Here is a 17,802-nt window from a genome sequence, read left to right as displayed (position 1 = left end):
TAGGTATTGATAGATGGACTTAGCTCCATGCATAACAGTTTATTTAATAAAGTTTTATCCATCTTATTTTGTGTGGGAAAACATTGCTCCTTTCCCTCTTTATTTCACCCTATCTCCTCAAACTTTTTTCTACTTTGACAATTAAGTTGCGTAATCTAAAAGGCAGCCTCTAAAAGGGACCTACTAGAAGCCTGGCTCTTATAGGAGGTTTTCAGGCCAGATATATAAACCTGAGAAAAATTGCTCTTTGAAGATTTGCCATTGAGGTAAGAATGATGCACATTTACAGCCCATCAGAATGTAATATTTTTTGAAAACTCTTCCTATGCTGAGTTAGGATGAAATGTTGACATCTATTAATTAAAAGAAAATCACTCCCATAAAGAATAATCTTTCTATTCAGAGAAGTTTACAGATTTTATTAAAAGTTAAAATTGGAGCTTTCTTGTTTGAAAGTGTCAGCTAAAGCCTTGACAGGCACTTTGTAGTCCAAAAGATAATAGATTAAATTTGAACTTCAAAGAACTTGGAAAATATTAAATAGTGTTTTCCAATAAAAATACACATTTTCATGAAACATTTCCTGGGCAATTACGTCCTGTACAGTATTCAGCTTTCTGTTTCCATGTACAGTGTACAGAGATGTGGTACTCTGATTTTATAATAACGTCTGTTAGAAGAACAGTAAGCAAGAAGATTTGTGGCAAAAGAGAAGTCAAGGGGTAGTACCATAGCTCTAATAATCGTGCTTATCCTTGGAGGAGTTTACTTTTATTTAGCACTTTAATTACTATCACCACAAAAAATATATTTTATTTTTACATTATTAGGGTTTCATTTGTAAAGTTTCCATTATGTAAAGTAGCCATCACTTTTGGCAGTATCTACTACCATTATCTCTATAGCTTCCATTTCACTTATATGTGTACAGCCTTTGATCTAGAAGGACTACGTTATTGCAAAGGAATATTCTAATAATATATTTCAAATTTTCACATTTGTAAAACAATCTAAATATGAATAGAACACATGTAATTCACCTATAGATATGACTCCACATCTTTCCAGAAAGTAATGGACTTAGAAACGTTATTGTTTGTCAAATGTCAGGTAGATTTCATTAGAAAATTTCAAATACTGCTCAGTTTTTCATGTCTATCAGACTGCTCAAAATCTGTGACAATCTCTCTGTGTCTTGTTCTACCTTCTGTTCTGTCATTTCTGATAGCAGGCTGATTCATAGGTAGATAGCTAAGTTTAGGTTATGGAAGCTTGCTTATTAAAACTTACAATATTAGTTAAAAAATCTCGAATATAGTTTTATGAAACTCCTAGTCTTGTAAGCCTACAAACAGAGCTATTAGAAAGACACAGGTATTTCTTGTAGCATAACTATTGCTTAAAACTGATAGTTTCAAGGCTGGTATGTACCTAAACAAAGTTACTACTGTTTACCCCTGATAGTCTCAAGACCAATTCTGGGCTCCTCAGCTAAAGAGGGACAGGGAAGTGCTGGAGAGAGTCCAGCGCAGGGCCACAAAGATGATCAGGGGACTGGAACATCTTTCATATGAGGAAAGGCTGCGGGAACTGGGGCTGTTTAGTCTGGAGAAGAGGAGATTGAGGGGTGATCTTATTCACATTTATAAATATCTAAAGGGTGGGTGTCAGGAGGTTGGGACATCCCTTTTTTTCTATAGTAGCTAGCAACAGGACAAGGGGTAATGGGATGAAACCGGAATACAAAAAGTTCCACTTAAATTTAAGAAAAAATTATTTCACTGTGAGGGTGATGGAGCAGTGGCACAGGCTGCCAAGAGGGGTTATGGAGTCTCCTTCCTTGGAGGTCTTCAAGACCCGCCTGGACATGTTCCTATGTGACCTGATCTAGGTGATCTTGCTTCTGAAGGGGAGTTGGACTAGATGATCTGTAAAGGTCCCTTCCAACCCATACCATTCTATGATTCTATGATTTTGGCTGGTGGTTGTGCAAGGAGTAGGAACAGTGAGAGAAACAACCATGCAGACTCCAAGGTCAGTGATGAATGAGAGGAGGAGGTGTGCTGGAGCAGAGAACTGGTGAAGCTGAGATTTATTTTCATTTCTTTAAAGATCCCGCATCAGCGGTAGAGACTCATTATGATAATGACTCCATATCAGGGGCAGAGACTCATTTTGCTAAAGCTGGCCCCAGTCCAGGGGCAGTGATTCACTTCATTAAAGGCCCCGAGCCAGGGACAGTGACTATGGCTGGAAGAGGCCATGTCCTGTGGGAGGGACCCAACAACTTCACTGCAGACCTCGAGACAGGGGCAATGATTTTCTTCTTTAAAACTATGGCCGGAAGAGGCCATGTCCTGAAAGAGGGACCCTTTATCACTATGGCCGGAGAAGGCCGTGTCCCAAGGGAGGGACCCTGTAACTGCAGAAACTGCAACCGTGGCAAAGAATCCACACCAGAGATATTCACCAAGGACTGCGTCCTGTGTGAGGGACTCTGTATCGGCAGAAGCCACAGCTGTTGGGAGCAACCCACACCAGAGACGTTTGTTAAGGACTGTTTCCCGGGGGAGGGACACCGTGTTGGAGCAGGGAAAGAATGTCAGCAGTCGTCCTCATCTGAGAAGGCAGAAGCAGCAGAGCCCATCTGTGAGAGACTGACCACATCCCCCACTCCCTGCCCCCTTGAGTCGTTGAAGGGGGAGGAGGTAGAGATATCGGGAGCAGTGAGCTGGGCCCGGGAAGAAAGGAGGGATGGGGGAGGGAGATCTTAAAGTGCTGGTTGTAATTTTCACATCATCCTACTCCCTTTTTGCTTTTATTCCGTTCTGTTTCTTGTAGAATAAACTTTCCTACTTTCCTCTCTAAGTCGAGTACTGGAGTCTGGTTTTCCCAGAACCGCAATTGGTAGCGAGTCCTCCCTGCCCTTGTCTTAATCCCCAACAACCTTGCTTATCTTTTGGCCACAAAATGAGGGCCTCTGTCTGAGGATATTACTGCTGGGACCCCAAATCTTGGTATTACTTCATGTAGTAAAGCCTTAGTTACCTCTCTTGCCTTGTTTGTTCGGCAAGGGAATGCTTCTGGCCATTCTGAAAAGTTATCAGTTGGTACAAGTAGATATCAGAAACCCCCTTTTCTTGGAAGTTCTGAAAAGTCAATTTGTCACCCCTGTCCAGGGAAATTACCCTTCCCTATCTGCCCTATCTCCATTTTCCGGCTTACCTGTGGTTTATTCTGTAAACAAATCTCACGTTGTGTTACTTGTTTGATGGTTGTGTACAAGTTACGGGCAACAATGAGTTTGCTTAGATACTTATATAGGGCTTATACTCCCCAATGAGACTTTCTATGTTCAGTCATGATTATAGCCCAAAGTAATGTGCTAGGCACCTCTACTTTCCCTTGTGGTGTTGTAGCCCAACCATTTTCCTCTGTTTTTCCCCCTAAATCCTGAATCAATTTCTGGTCTTCTTTCGAATAGTTAGGAATTTGATTGATTGGGATTTTTCCATCTGGAATCAGAGACTGTATCTCTGCTGTACCTTTTTCAGTTGCTCTCTTTGCTTCCCGGTCTGCCATGGAATTTCCTACCTCTTGTGCAGTTGTTCCCTTTTGGTGAGCTTTGCAATCCATAATTGCCACTTCCTTTGGTAACTGTACAGCTTCTAACAGTTTGAGAATTTCCTCTGCATGTTTTATGTGCTTCCCTTGGGTGGATCAGAGTCCTCTTTCTCTCCAGGTCGCTCCATGGGCATGAATCACTCCAAAGGCATATTTGTAATCTGTCCAAATGTTAACCTTCCTCTCTTTAGCAAGCTCTAATGCTTGAGTTAAAGCTATTATTTCAGCCTTTTGTGCGGAGGTGCCTGAGGTGAGTGGCCCAGACTCTATTACCTTGTCTGTAGCGGTCACTGCATACCCTGCTTTGCGCTGTCCATTTTTGACCAAGCTGCTGCTGTCTGTATACCATGTGTCCTCAGCATCCTCCAGTGGTTTTTCTTTCAGGTCTGGTTGACTGGAGTAGACTGCCTCAATGGTTTCCAGGCAATCGTGAGTCACTGGTTCCCCTGTAACTCCACTAAGGAAAGATGCTGGGTTGACAATGTTAGTTACTGTTATCTGGACATGTCATGGTTTTGTCCAGCTGGGAACAAAGAGCCACGAGGGTGCTCGCTCACTCCTCCCCCTCCTGGCAGAGCGGGGAGGGGAACCAGAGAAAAAGGGGAAAACCCCACGTAGGTTGAAATAAGAACTGTTTAATAGAACAACAATAAGAAGAAACAAGCTCAGGAAAAAAAAACCCACAGTTTTAACAGTAAATGAGGGGATATACAAAAGCAATGGTGCGTGCCGCAGCTGCTCACTACCCGGGACCTGACACAACCGCTCAGGCGCAGCCCAGCCTGCGCTCCCCCAGCCTGCGCTCCCCCAGCCCCGCCCCCAACTAGCTCCCTGCCTATATGTACTGGGCCACCAGGAGGCAGAAGAAGACCCCCTAGTAACAAGACGCGCACATGCGCAGAGTACACCAGGGAGTGATGCACCCGACCGATAAGGACTGTATAAAAGGACTGTGAAAGGGGGGGGGCGGGGGGGGGGGATGGCACGCCGTTGATGGAGCAGAGTCTCCTGGCCACACAGCGCTGTTTTGCTTATTTGCCGCTTGCTTAATAAATTTGATCTATTAGTCACTTAAATTGGCTTGTGAACTTTATCACACCAATTTATAACACTGCTCATTATAAATCATTTCCTGCACAGCTAACTCCCTCAGGTACTGGATACCTTTGTCCATTGTGGTCCACTTGCCTGGGTGGCATACGATGTCTTCTTTGAAGGGGTATCTTTCCTTCACACCTGACAAAAGTCTTCTCCAGAAGCTGAGGATTTCTGTCTTTCTTCCAATTGCCTTGTCAATGCCGCCATCCCTGGACAGAGAGCCCAGCTGCCTGGCTTCCCTGCCCTCCAAGTCCAAGCTGTGGGCCCCATTCTCCCAGCATTGGAGCAGCCAGGCCACAAGGTGCTCGCTTGGGTGGCGGCTGTAATCTTTTCGCACTTCTCGCAGTTTGCTCAGGGGCAAGGACCAAGTGATTATCTCTGGCTCTGACTCTTCCTCCCGCTCCCATGATGACACTGGTTCATCTTCATCCCTCACAAGGCGAACTGTTTTTTTTGTGTATTACTTTTTCTGCACAGGGTCAACTGACACTGGTACAGGTTGATCCTCTGATTCAGAATCAGTGTCTGCTGTTGGAGTTAGGGCAGAAACAGCATCAATTGCCTCGATTTGAATAGCCACAGTTGTTGCTAGGGTGACATTCCTAATCTGTACAAGTAAAAGACTCTTCCAATACCTGTTCATATTCTTCAATCCCTCCAAAGCTGCCCAACCTCGTAACAGTCTGAAAACCAAATTTTGCAACCCTACCCAAGAAAAACACCCTACCTAGAGGTCAGAACAATAAAACCACAATGGCTAGAACATCCCAAGTGTATTCTGAATTGTCAAAAGTTATTGCAGTTAACCTGAATGAGTAAGGGAGGATGGAAAAGATGGAAAAATTACGTCCCTCTATTTTTCCCATGAACTGAGTGTCATTATTGTCACTACATTATGAGAAGAAATGTCCAAGTTGCAGAAATGACAACCAAGTCATGTACAAGTACTGACCTAGCTCCATACCCAGTGATACAACCATACCATAAGCCAATAACAACCAGTATATCAGAATGAGTGCTTTCGTCCCTTTTCCAAAGGCAATAAACACAGAGAATACATAGTGCATATGAGAAATTATTGGCCAACACCATTTAAGCATATGAATCAACATTGTGACCAGCAGCTTTTTTAACTAATATCAGAAATGTACACAAGAAAATTGTTTCAGCCCACTCTGTCTTATTTCAGCCCTGCATGCCCCATGTTGGGCGCCAAATAATGTTGTGGTTTTGTCCAGACGGGAATAAAGAGCCACGAGGGTGCTCGCTCACTCCTCCCCCTCCCGGTGGAGCGGGGAGGGGAACTAGAGAAAAAGGGGAAAAACCCGCATAGGTTGAAATAAGAACGGTTTAATAGAACAACAATAAGAAGAAACAAGTTCAGGGGAAAAAAAAAAAACAACAGTTTTAACAGTAAATGAGGGGATATACAAAGGGGATGGTGCGTGTCGCAGTTGCTCACCACCTGGGACCCGACACAACCGGTCCCAACTGGCAGTTCCCGAACCCGCGGTTCAGCAGCACCACCCCTGCCTATATGTACTGGACATGATGTCAGTATGGTATGGAATATCTGTTGGCCAACCTGGGTCAGCTGCCCATGCTGTACCCCTTCCTACTTTCTCATCAAAGTTAACCCTATCCTAGCCTAAACCAGGACACTCCTCCATCCCTCTTTTCTTCCTGGACCCAGCTCACTGCTCCTGGTATCTCTACCTCCTCCCCCCTAAACGATGAATGGGGAATGGGGAATGTGGTCAGTCTCTAACAGATGGGCTCTGCTGCTTCTCCTCACAGAAGGATGACTTCTTGCATTCTTCCCCTGCTCTGATAAGGGGTCCCTCACATGGGACACAGTCCTTAATGAATATATCTGGCATGGATTCTTTGCTACGGTTGCAGTTTCTGCAGATACAGGGTCCCTCCCACAGGACATAGCCTCCTCCAGCCATAGTCACTGTCCTTTGCACGAGGTCTTTAATGAAGTGAATCACTGCCCCTGGCTTGGGGTTCATAGCAAAATGAGTCTCTGCCCCTGATGCAGGGTCGCTATCAAAATGAGTCTCTGCTGCTTATACGGGATCTTTAGGAAAATGCAAACAACTCTCAGCTTCACCAGTCCTCTCCATAGAATGCAGGGGAGTCTCTGATTCAGCATACCTCCTCCTCTTTCTTCATTGACCTTGGAGTCTGCATGGTTGATTCTCTCACTCTTCCCAATCCTTGCACCACCACCAGCCAGAAAAGAAGAAGGGATAAAAGAAGGAAGAAACAGCAAGAACCCTCCTCTTCCAGCTTCTTCTTAAAAAGTGATCGTGGAGGCATCTAATTGGCTCAGTCCCAGAAGTGAGTCTGGCTCAGAGCTGGGGAAAGTTTTGAGCATCTTCTTACAGGAGCCATCTTTACAGCCCCTTCCCCCTTACCAGAAAAGGCTGTCACGTCAAACCATGACAGTGATCTATACCGCAGAGAAGAAAGAACTCCGTCCACTGCTCCATGAGAAATTTCCTGTTTAAAACATCCCTATTTGAAACACGTTGTGTGGGTAAAATTGAAGTGTGCTTCTTGCCAATATATATATAATTGTAATAGCGACGGAAGGGGTGCTGACTATGATAAGCATCTATACTGGTGTACACACTCCCTATGCTTTTTTGCAAAATCTCTCTCATGATTAAGGGAGGCAATACTACCTGTCCTGTACTTGTCGTCCACCATCCTTCTGAATTTTTCTCTGCATTTAGTAACTTTGCCAATTTCTCATCCTACCCTGAATATGTTAGTGGCTCCTTAGGAAGTGCTACTGTTCTGGTGGGGATGATTGCCAGTTGTGAAACTGTGTGTTGTGCTATTTTCCTAGCAGTCTGATCTGCTAATCTGTTTCCATCAATTATCTTTGAGTTCCCTGTCTGATGTGCTTTATAGTGCATGATTGCCACTTGAACAGTTCCCATTCAGGATTTTTGAGAGGATCATACTTCAGGACCTCTCTGCTGAAATATGTATGTTCAATGGTTGCAACGCAGTCATGTTCCAGTTGTTGCTCTTCCTGTGAAGTACTCAGAAACACTGCAAGATTTAGAAGGTTAGTTGTTTTCAACACTGCATCATCCTGCTCAGTGAGAATTACCTGGTATTTCATCATTCGACTAGGGGATAACCAATGTCCCCCCTTTTCTCCAAGACTGTGGTTCCCATATGTGGGTCATAGACTGTAATAGTCCTTCCCAAGGTCAGCTTTCTTGCTTCTTGGATCAGTTTGACAGTTGCAGCTACTGCTCGTAGGCAAGATGGCCATCCCCTGCTCACTGAGTCCAGTTGTTTGGAAAAATATCCCACCAGTCTCTTCCAGCTTCCTAGTTTCTGTGTCAGAACTCCTAAAGCCAAATGCTGTTGTTCATGAACAAATAACTGAAATTCTTTGGTTAAATCTGGCAAGCCTAAGGCTTGGACTGTCATCAGAGCTATTTTAAGCTTCCAGAAAGCTTCCTGTTGTTCTTTTCCCCGTGTAAAAGGGATAGATTTTTGGGCTTCATATAATGGTTTGGCTATAAGACCATGATCCACGATCCAGAGCCTACACCATCCCGTCATTCCCAAAAATGCCCGCAACTCATGCACAGTGCGTGGTTCCGGAATAGCACAAATCACTTCCTTTTAATTTGTCCCCAGTCTCTGTTCTCCTTTTGAAATTTCAAGGCCCAAATATATCACTGTTTGACGTGCTATTTGAGCTTTTTCTTTTGATACCTTGTACCCATTTAGTCCCAAAAAGTTTAAAAGTTCAATGCAGGCTGACCTTTCCGTTTTGGCAATTAAGATGTCATCCACATATTGGAGAAGCAGATGCTCTGCTCTCAGTGTCACTGTCTTTTCATTAGTCCAAAGTTCCAGTTCTTTCGCTAGTTTTCTTCCAAAGATAGTCAGGCTATCTTTGGGGCTCTCACGCTATCAATCCTTGGGGTAGCTGTGTCCATGTTAACTGTACCTTGCGTCCTGTTTGGGGGCTTTCCCACTCAAAAGCAAATAGTTCACGACTTTCTTTTTCCAAAAGGATACAAAAGAATGTATCTTTTAAATCAAGCACTGTAAACCACTGACAATTTTCTCTCAGAACCGTGAGCAAGGTATATGGATTTGCTACAACTGGATGTATGTCTTTCATAATCTGATTTATGAGTCTTACATCCTGAACTAACCTATATTCTTCATTCGGTTTACGTACTGGTAAAATAGGTGTATTATACTCTGGCTCACATTCTTCTAAAATTTGCTATTTCAGAAATTTGTCAATTAGTACTTTTAATCCTTGTTTTGCCTCAGGTTTTATTTGGTATTGTCTCACCCTGATTGATTTTGCTTTTTCTTTTATTTCAATTTATACTGGTTGTGCCAATTTTGATTTTCCTGGAATTTCAATTTCCCACACTGTTGGGATCACTGCATTCTCCACTTCTGGAGGTAATTCTAGCACCTTTGTTTTTTCTTTTATCACCAATATTTGTCCTGTCTTTGATTCACGTATTTTTAGTAACAAGTCTCCATTTTCAAAGACAATTTGTGCATTTAATTTAGACAGCAGGTCTCTCCCCATTTGGGGTACGGGACATTCTGGAACATACAAAAATTCATGTGTGTTAATTTTATTTCCAAATTTTAAATTTAAGGGTTGCAAAAATGGCTGATTTTCCTCTTTCTATGTGGCTCCCACAATATTTGCAGTTTTAGTTCCAAGTTTTCCATTTTTGCTGTCTAATACAGAAAAGGTTGCACCTGTATCCACCAAAAATGTGACCTCTTTTTCTCCCAGTTTAATTGTAACCAGAGGCTCAGCTGGGTTCACCTCTGGTCCCTGTCAATCCATATATTCTCCCAAGACTATCAATTTAGCTTGTTGACTAGCTAATTTAGGGCATTCATTTTTCCAGTGTCCTTCTTCCCTGCAAAAAACACATTGATTAGTTCCAAGGGGGGTTCTGCCAACTTGTTCTCTTCCCCTTCCTCTCATCCCTCCTCTCATAGAGCTTTGTCCCTGTCCTTCTCCTACTCACTACTGCAAGTAATTGTCTTTGTTTTCTTACCTCATTTTCTTTATCTCTGTTTTTATAAACTTTCCAGGCTACTTCCACTAATTTGTCCAAATTTCGTATATCTGTTCCTTCCAACTTTTGGAGTTTCTTTCTAATGTCCTCCTGTGATTGCCCCAGAAATATTAAGGCTAATTGTGCCTTAGTTTCTTCAGCTTCAGGTTTGAAGTTGGTATATTTACGAACTGCTTCCTTCAGCCTTTCTAAGAATGCTGTTGGGGATTCTTTCTTCTCCTGTCTAATATCATATAATTTAGAGCAATTTGTAATTTTAGGCATGGCATTTTTGACCCCATATAAAATACACTGGTGGTACCTTTTCAGTCTCTGCATATGATCGTCCCTATTCAGATCCCATTGTGGGTCCCCTGTAGGGAAATTCTAATCTAGGGTGCCACTTACTATCCGAGTACAGACATCTTCTTCTGCCCACATTCGAGCAGTTCTCAAAACCATCTATTTTTCACTGTAATCCATAAGAGTATGTAAAATCACCTGTATATCCTCCCAATCAAGATTTAGAGTTTTCATTATCATTCCCATTATTCTCCCCACTTTACCAGGATCCTCTCTATAGGGATCAGCCAATTCTTTCCATATTATTAGATCTGAGGGAGAGAAGGATACTTTTACATACACTGATCCATGTTGCCCAACTCCCTGTCTCAAGGGGGCTATTAACCATCTCCCCTCTTGTGTTTTTAGAGGAATTATCAAATGAGCACGCTGTCTTGTTCTCCTGGATATTGCTGGAGACGAATCTGACTCTGATCCCTCCTCCTCTCTCAATCTACTTTTTGGACAGGGACCTAAACCGTCAGGTCCTAGTACCGGTGGCCCTGCTGGACTATCAGCCTCAGAATCAGATGATGATGGAAGAGGGGGATATAGTGGAATAGGAGCTATGGGGACAGATGGAGCTATGTCCAATTCCGGCTCCGTATTATCACGCTCCTTTTCCTTTTGTTTTAGAGCCAAATGTTTACAATAAGTTTTAGCAAGGGTACAGGCAGAACAATTCCAATTCCTTTTAGCCTTCATCTTTTTTACTGTTAATGGCATTTGGTTGCATGCCTGTTTATCTAATTCACATTTCTTTTGCCAAGCTGATTTTTCTCGATGGTAAAAGATCTCCGTATGGGACCTCATCCCATTTTCTTTCCCTCTTACAGAATAACATTAATTGCAAGATTGTATTATAATTCAAAGTCCCATTTAAGGGCCAATTTTCCCCACTATCCAAATCATATAACAACCACACATTATTACAGTACTCTATAAGTTGATCTTTACGAAAATCACCCTTAAATTCCTTCCAGTGTGCTAACAGACACCCAAGGGATGAATTCTCAGGTACTTTCTTTGCCATTTCAAAATCCTTTTAGCTACAAATACTTTCTCAATAGTCGTTTCCTTGTTTCACTTCGCTTATCTCCAGCTGCACCCCTCCCGGGATCACAGAACCGCGGATCAAAGCTCCTCTCTCTCTTTGTGTGCAATTGCATGTCTCAATCACTCATACACAGACAGCTCACAACACAGTATACAATAATATGTGTATATATACAAAGCGGCAGGACACACAGTGGAGGCAAGGCTTGTTTATTTGTGGCTATGCGGCCGATTGAGGTAATCCAGGGGTTCCTGGAGCACAGGGAGTGGAGGAAAAGTGAGGAGAGCCATCAGGACGAGGCAACTCTTGCGAGGAGGACGGTCTTACTGGGAGGCGGAGATGCAGCAACCGTGGGGGATTTAGTTGTCACCCAGGGAGCACGAGCGACCAGGAGCGCGGTGAACAGGGCCAGCAAACAGGGAGTGATGCGGCAGTTTGCACAATAGGGCTGGAAAACAGGGAGTGATGTGGCAGTTTGCGTGGCAGTTCCCACAGGCAGGACGAGCAGGGAGGATGGGCAGGGAACAACCCCACGACCCGCATAGAGAAACAGAAGTCAGAGAAGTGCCCCAGTGTTGTAGGCACCCAGAAGATCTCGGACTGTGACGTGGGAGGCGGAGACTACTGAAAAGGCAGGCACGGGGTGGAGTTGAAAGGAGGTGCTTGTTTTAGCAGATAAAAGTGCATGGCGCAAGCAATAAAGCTGGAACAAAGCATCATCCATACTGAGTATGCAGTGGTCTTATCCCCTCAGAGGTCGTTGAGTTGAGTGATCCGTGTGAGCGGCCTGGTTATGTTGCCGGTAGTGGCAACATATGGTGACCCCAACGTGATCAATGGAATGCGAGACGTCCGAGGCCATGGAACAGATAGAACAAGTGGTTAAGGTGCTCAAGGCAGTAGCGCTTGAGGTGGGAAAGTAGGTTCCCCGCATGCCCACGGCAACTTGCATCCTATGGATGCGGAGATGGAGTGTGTTACAGGCACCCACAGAGTTATTGTCCAGAATTGGACAGCGGTAGAGGAGGAGATGCTGCAGGCTGCCTTGACTGGGACCAAGGGGATGGACCAGCATTTTAAAACGTGGGGGGAGATTAAGAGGACTCTGTCTAAGGCAGCAGAGGAGAAACAGGTCTGGTTGTCGGTGCAGGGAAGTATCCATGGGGAGGGGCGGAAAGCGTGGAGAGGAGAGAGCTTGTAGTGATCAGGAGGCTCAAACGAGTGTGGAAGTGGAGAGTCTGGGGGCGCAGACGGGTCCGTCGTTATGTGGGGATGCGGAATGTGATACACTTGACAGTGAGGAGGAGAGTGAGGGGTGTGGCCCCTGAGCAGAGCTTCCGTGGGAGAGCTGCTTCCCAGTCGAGCCTAGCCTGCCGGGTTAACCCTTGGATGAGTTGCAGAGGATCATAGAAACATAGAATGATAGGGGTTGGAAGGGACCTTTAGAGATCATCTAGTCCAACCTCCCTGCAGAAGCAGGTTCACCTAGATCAGATCACGTAGGAACATGTCCAGGAGGGTCTTGAGGACCTCCAAAGAAGGAGACTCCACAACCCCTCTGGGCAGCCTGTTCCACTGCTCCATCACCCTCACAGTGAAATAGTTTTTTCTTATATTTAAGTGGAACTTTTTATGTTCCAACTTCATCCCATTTCCCCTTGTCCTGTTGCTAGCAAATACAGAAAAAAAAAGGATGTCCCAACCTCCTGACACCCACCATTTAGATATTTGTAAATGTTAATAAGATCTCCTCTCATTCTCCTCTTTTCTAGACTAAATAGCCCCAGCTCCCGCAGCCTTTCCTTGTATGAAAGATGTTCCAGTCCCCTGATCATCTCGCTGGCCCCGCGCTGGACACTCTTCAGAAGTTCTCTGTCCTTCTTGAGCTGAGGAGCCCAGAACTGGACACAGTACTCCAGATGAGGCCTCACCAGGGCAGAGTAGAGGGGGAGAAGAACCTCCCTTGACCTGATGGTCACATTCTTCTTGATGCATCCCAGGATGTCATCAGTCTTCTTGGCCACGAGGGCGCATTGCTGGCTCATATTTAGTTTATCATTAATCAGGGTACAGACAGGGGATGATGAGCAGGCAGAGTTGGGCGGGGGTATGGCACAGGATGATCAGGGGAGTGTGGAGGGACGCAACCTCGTGTTAGACTGGGCAGCATCGGGCACGTGGGGGGAGACAAATAAAAAGAAAAGGTAGGAGAGAGGAATGCTGGCTGCGCCGCTGATGCTGGGGATGGCGCCAGGGCGGGCTGTGCAGAGAGGGGAGAAATATCACCTGCACCACGAGCCACCAAAGATGGCACCTGAAGAAAGTGGGGATGGGAGAAATGAGAGCCTGAGGATGGGGGTGGTGCAGATACGTGGGGCCAAAGACGTTCATCGTTACAAAATTTGGAAGAATTGTCTGAAGAGGAGGAGGAGGGGACAGAGTACAGGGAGGATGTCAAGATGCATTCGATAAGTGAGCGTGATAGCATGCAGCCGCAAAGAGAAAAGGGATTAGGCTATGCCGAGACGGTGCAGACAGGATGGGGAGGCGGTAGGCTGGCAGTGTTGCTAAACCGGCGACAGGAAGTTATTGCTAATGCTGAGAAGATAGTCCAGGAAATGCAGTTCAATAAGGATGCAACTGGGGGAGGGAGCCAACCGCTTACAGATTGGCATCTGATAGCAAAAAATTGCCTTTTAGATGGAGTTAAATTTGAGCATGTACCAATATCGATGCCAGTTCAAATGACCGACGGGGGCAGATATGAATGGACTCCCCTAGAAATAAAGGTTGTGAAGGAACTGCGTGGGACCGTAAAGACACACAGACTTAGCAGTCCAGAGTCCCTGGTGCTATTGGAATGCATCTTCCAGCAGCCTATGTTGCCTCATGATTGCACACAGTTAGCGAAGGCCCTTATTTTTGTTATGGAAGGAAGAATGGCGCACCATAAATCAGACCTTATATATGGAAGCACAAGGCAATCCTCAGCATCATCTGCACGGGATAACCATCGAACAGTTAATGGGGGAGGGCCGGTGGACGATGCCACAACAACAGATGGTCCTGAGGGGACAAGATTTTATTGCAACCTCCAGGGTGGCGCTGGAGGCTTTTCGTCGAGTGTTGCACTTGTATAAGATGGAACCGTCATGGGTGAATGTCTGTCAAAGCAATGCAGAATCATTTGTCGCCTTCTTAGATCGATTACAAAAGGTGATCTCAGGATCTAGCATCCCTGAGGTGGCGCAGGAGGCTGTGATAATCGGGTGTGCCTGGAACCAGTGCAACATACAAACAAAAGAGTATCTTGCCAGCACCACGCCTGGGATGACCCTTACAGAATTGATAAAACATGTGCTACAAAAGGAAGCGTAAACCGCAACTCAGCCTATGATCACCGTTGTCACTGCTGTGGTGACAGAGGCACGTGCCTGCTATGGCTGCGGACCGCTGGGACATATGAGAAAAAATTGCCCATGAGGACAACGTGATGCTACTGGTACCCTTATTTGTTGGCATTGTGGCAAACAAGGTCAAGAAGCCCGTGAGTGTCGGTCCTGGTTGGGAAACGTGAAAGAGGGGCACCCTCTTTCATGCACGTATGACAGCGTGCATGGCAACTGTCGGGAATGGACCCAACCGTCATTATGTTGCCTATTTCAGTTGCACAATGGAAAAAGATGTTTCAGATGGAGTGGGAGCTGCAAAATGCCTTAGCAGATTTTACCGGTCAGCTCTCTGGCCCAATAGAACACCTGCTGCTGCACTTGTTGCGGAACATGCAGTGCATACCTGACGTGCAGTTGTCCACAGCACTGGTGGAAGGCCCTGCTGTCTTTACAGATGCCTCATCAAAGACCAACACAGCGACAGTGGTGTGGAAACAGGGAGACAAATGGGATCCCCATGTGCTGAGCCACAGTGCTCCACATGATCAGACACTGGCTACAATGTATAGCGGTCCTAAGATGTCACAAAAAAATCTAAACTTACAATGGGCCTTGTTACACCTCCCATGTGACACAAGAATTCTGTCAAACCTGGCAGATTAAATTGGTGTACAGCATCCCTTACAATAGTCAGGGACAGGCATTCATTTAACGTGCTCACGCTACTCTTAATGTACAGCTCAGTCATTTTAGGGAGGGGTAGAGCATGGGACATAGAATTACCCCTGATAGGCAACACGATATTTTAATGCGCCGTCTGTATGTCAGGACCCATACCGGTGCAAGCACACTTTAGGGAGCAAGAGCCAGTAGCAGTAGATAAATTACTGGCAGTCAAATTGTGGCAAATTGACTCTGGGGAGTGGGAGTCAGGATGGAGGCTTAGATGCCTGGGCTGAGGATATGCTTGTGTAGAAAAGAAGAGAATCCAGCAGTGGGTCCTGGTGAAACAAATACAACCAGAAATACGAGTCTAACGGTCTACTGAGGTTTTTTTTTGCAGGTTGACGTGTTCTTTGGAGTGCTCGCTGCGATACAAATCCAGCTGGGGTCACTCAACTATTGACGAGATTGGACGACGAAGTGGAACATGACCAGCACCTGTTGATATCTTCCCGCAATTGGCTCAGCTAGCACGTGTGATGGGCAGACATGTTATGTATCAGCCCATGTCACAGGATGCTGGAGTCATCGCGCTTAGGGAGGGGGAGGTGTTGTAGGTGCCTGGAAGATCTTGGGCTGTGATGTGAGAGGCGGAGAGTACTGAAGAGGCGGGCACAGGGTGGAGTGAAAGGAGGTGCTTGTGTTAGCAGATAAAAGCACATAAAAGCAATAAAACTGGAACAAAGTATCCATACTGAGTATGCAGTGATCTTGTCCCCTTAGCGGTTGGTGAGCTGAATGATCCGTGCGGGCGATCTGATGATGTTGTCAGTAATGGCAACACCCCAGCTTCAACCTAGCAAAATGGTGAGCATTCGCCTGAGGACTAAAGCCAAGGCTCAGGTGGACAAAACCCAGGTGAAGTTCTATGCGTCAACCCAGACAGAGCTGGTTAGTAGAGACACTTCAGTCCAGGTGGAGTGCAGAGAGTGTTTAGGATGCTTAGGGATCTATGCTTCTCAGGCAACTATGTGTCATAAGTGCCTTCATGTTCACAAATTTCAGCGCCTGGTAAAAGAGCTGCAGGAAACTGTGAGAAGACTCTGTAGTATTAGAGGGACAGAGGTGGAGAAAGACGGAGGCTTCTGAAATCAGGTGCAAGCCAGCAGTGATCCTTACAAGATATGGACCCTGGTTACAAAAAAAAAGAACAAAGGCTCATCTTCAAAGCCCTCCTTCCGGAGTGCCCACTACAAACAAGTATGACGCACTAGCAACAAGGGTGCTTGTTGTGGGTGACTCACTGCTAAGGGGCCCTGAGACCCATCTGTGGAGCAAATAGGGAGCCATGAGAGGTGTACTGCCTGCCAGGAGCCAAGATCAGGAATGTGGCTGAGAGAGAGTGCCACGGCTTGTCAGAGATGCAGGCTACTACCCCTTACTTGTGTTTCATGTAGGTATGAATGATGTCATGAGACATGACATCTCCAGGATCCAGAAGGATTTTAAAACCTTGGGGGAGCAGATAAAAGGTAGAGGGGCTCAAGTTATTTTCTTCTCCATGCTGTTCACTAAAGATAAATGAGGAGTCTTCAATGGAAAAATCAGCCAAGTAAACTCCTGTCTGAGAGGCTGATGCCGACAAGAAGGCTTTGGATTCTTTGACAGTTGTCATGATTTAGCAAGGAGTAGCTTCTGCTTGGTAACAGGGGGAGCAGGTTGCAGTGAAGACCCGGTAAAGAGTTTTTGGACTCTCCCCCGGCTCCTGGGTTCAGACCCACCTCCGACCCAGCTGAGCCAATCTGAAACCTCTGCGGATCACTATTTAGGGACGGTAATTTGAAGTGCTGGCAAGAGGTGTAAGAGTGATACAAGATGGAGGCGACCACACGGACCCCACAGTCAGAGAAGGAGGAAGGAAGGAGGAGCACCAGACCAGAGACCCTTCTGCAAGCCGTGGCGAGAATGCAGGCTGTACCCCTGCAACCCATGCAGGGCCATGGCAGGACTGACAGCCACCAGCAGCTCCGTGTGAGTGCACCCGGACGGGCAAGGGACTGTGTGGGGAGGCAGCTATGGCGCAGGCCGTGCTGGAGAGCCTGCGGGCCGCAGAGCAGATTCACATGAGAGGCAGAAAGGAGCTGCAGCCTTTGGGATGAATGCATGTCAGAGCAGCCCGTACAGGGCTGCCCTGTGTGTGTAACATACCCCATGGACTGCAGGGAGGACTGGTGTGGAGCCCATCTGCCCTGAGGAGAGACAAATGGCAGAAGTTCTCAGGAATAGACTGACTGAATCCCCCATTCCCTGCCCTCCTGGGCCATTCAGGGGGGAGGAGGTAAAAACACTGGGATCAGGGCTCTGAGCCTGGGAAGAAGGGATAAGTGGGGAGAAGGTGGTCTTAAAGGGCTGGTCAGACTCTTCATTGTTGTACCACTCTGTGTTTTATTTTGAATATGTTTTGGGATTTTATGTTTTAGTTGGTATTGCATTAAATTATTTTCTGCTTTCTTCCCCAAGCCGAGTAGTCTGGTCTGTTTTGTCC

This window comes from Colius striatus, chromosome W, assembly GCF_028858725.1.
Source record: "Colius striatus isolate bColStr4 chromosome W, bColStr4.1.hap1, whole genome shotgun sequence".
In the NCBI taxonomy this organism is placed as follows: domain Eukaryota; kingdom Metazoa; phylum Chordata; class Aves; order Coliiformes; family Coliidae; genus Colius; species Colius striatus.
This window is presented reverse-complemented; position numbering follows the sequence as displayed.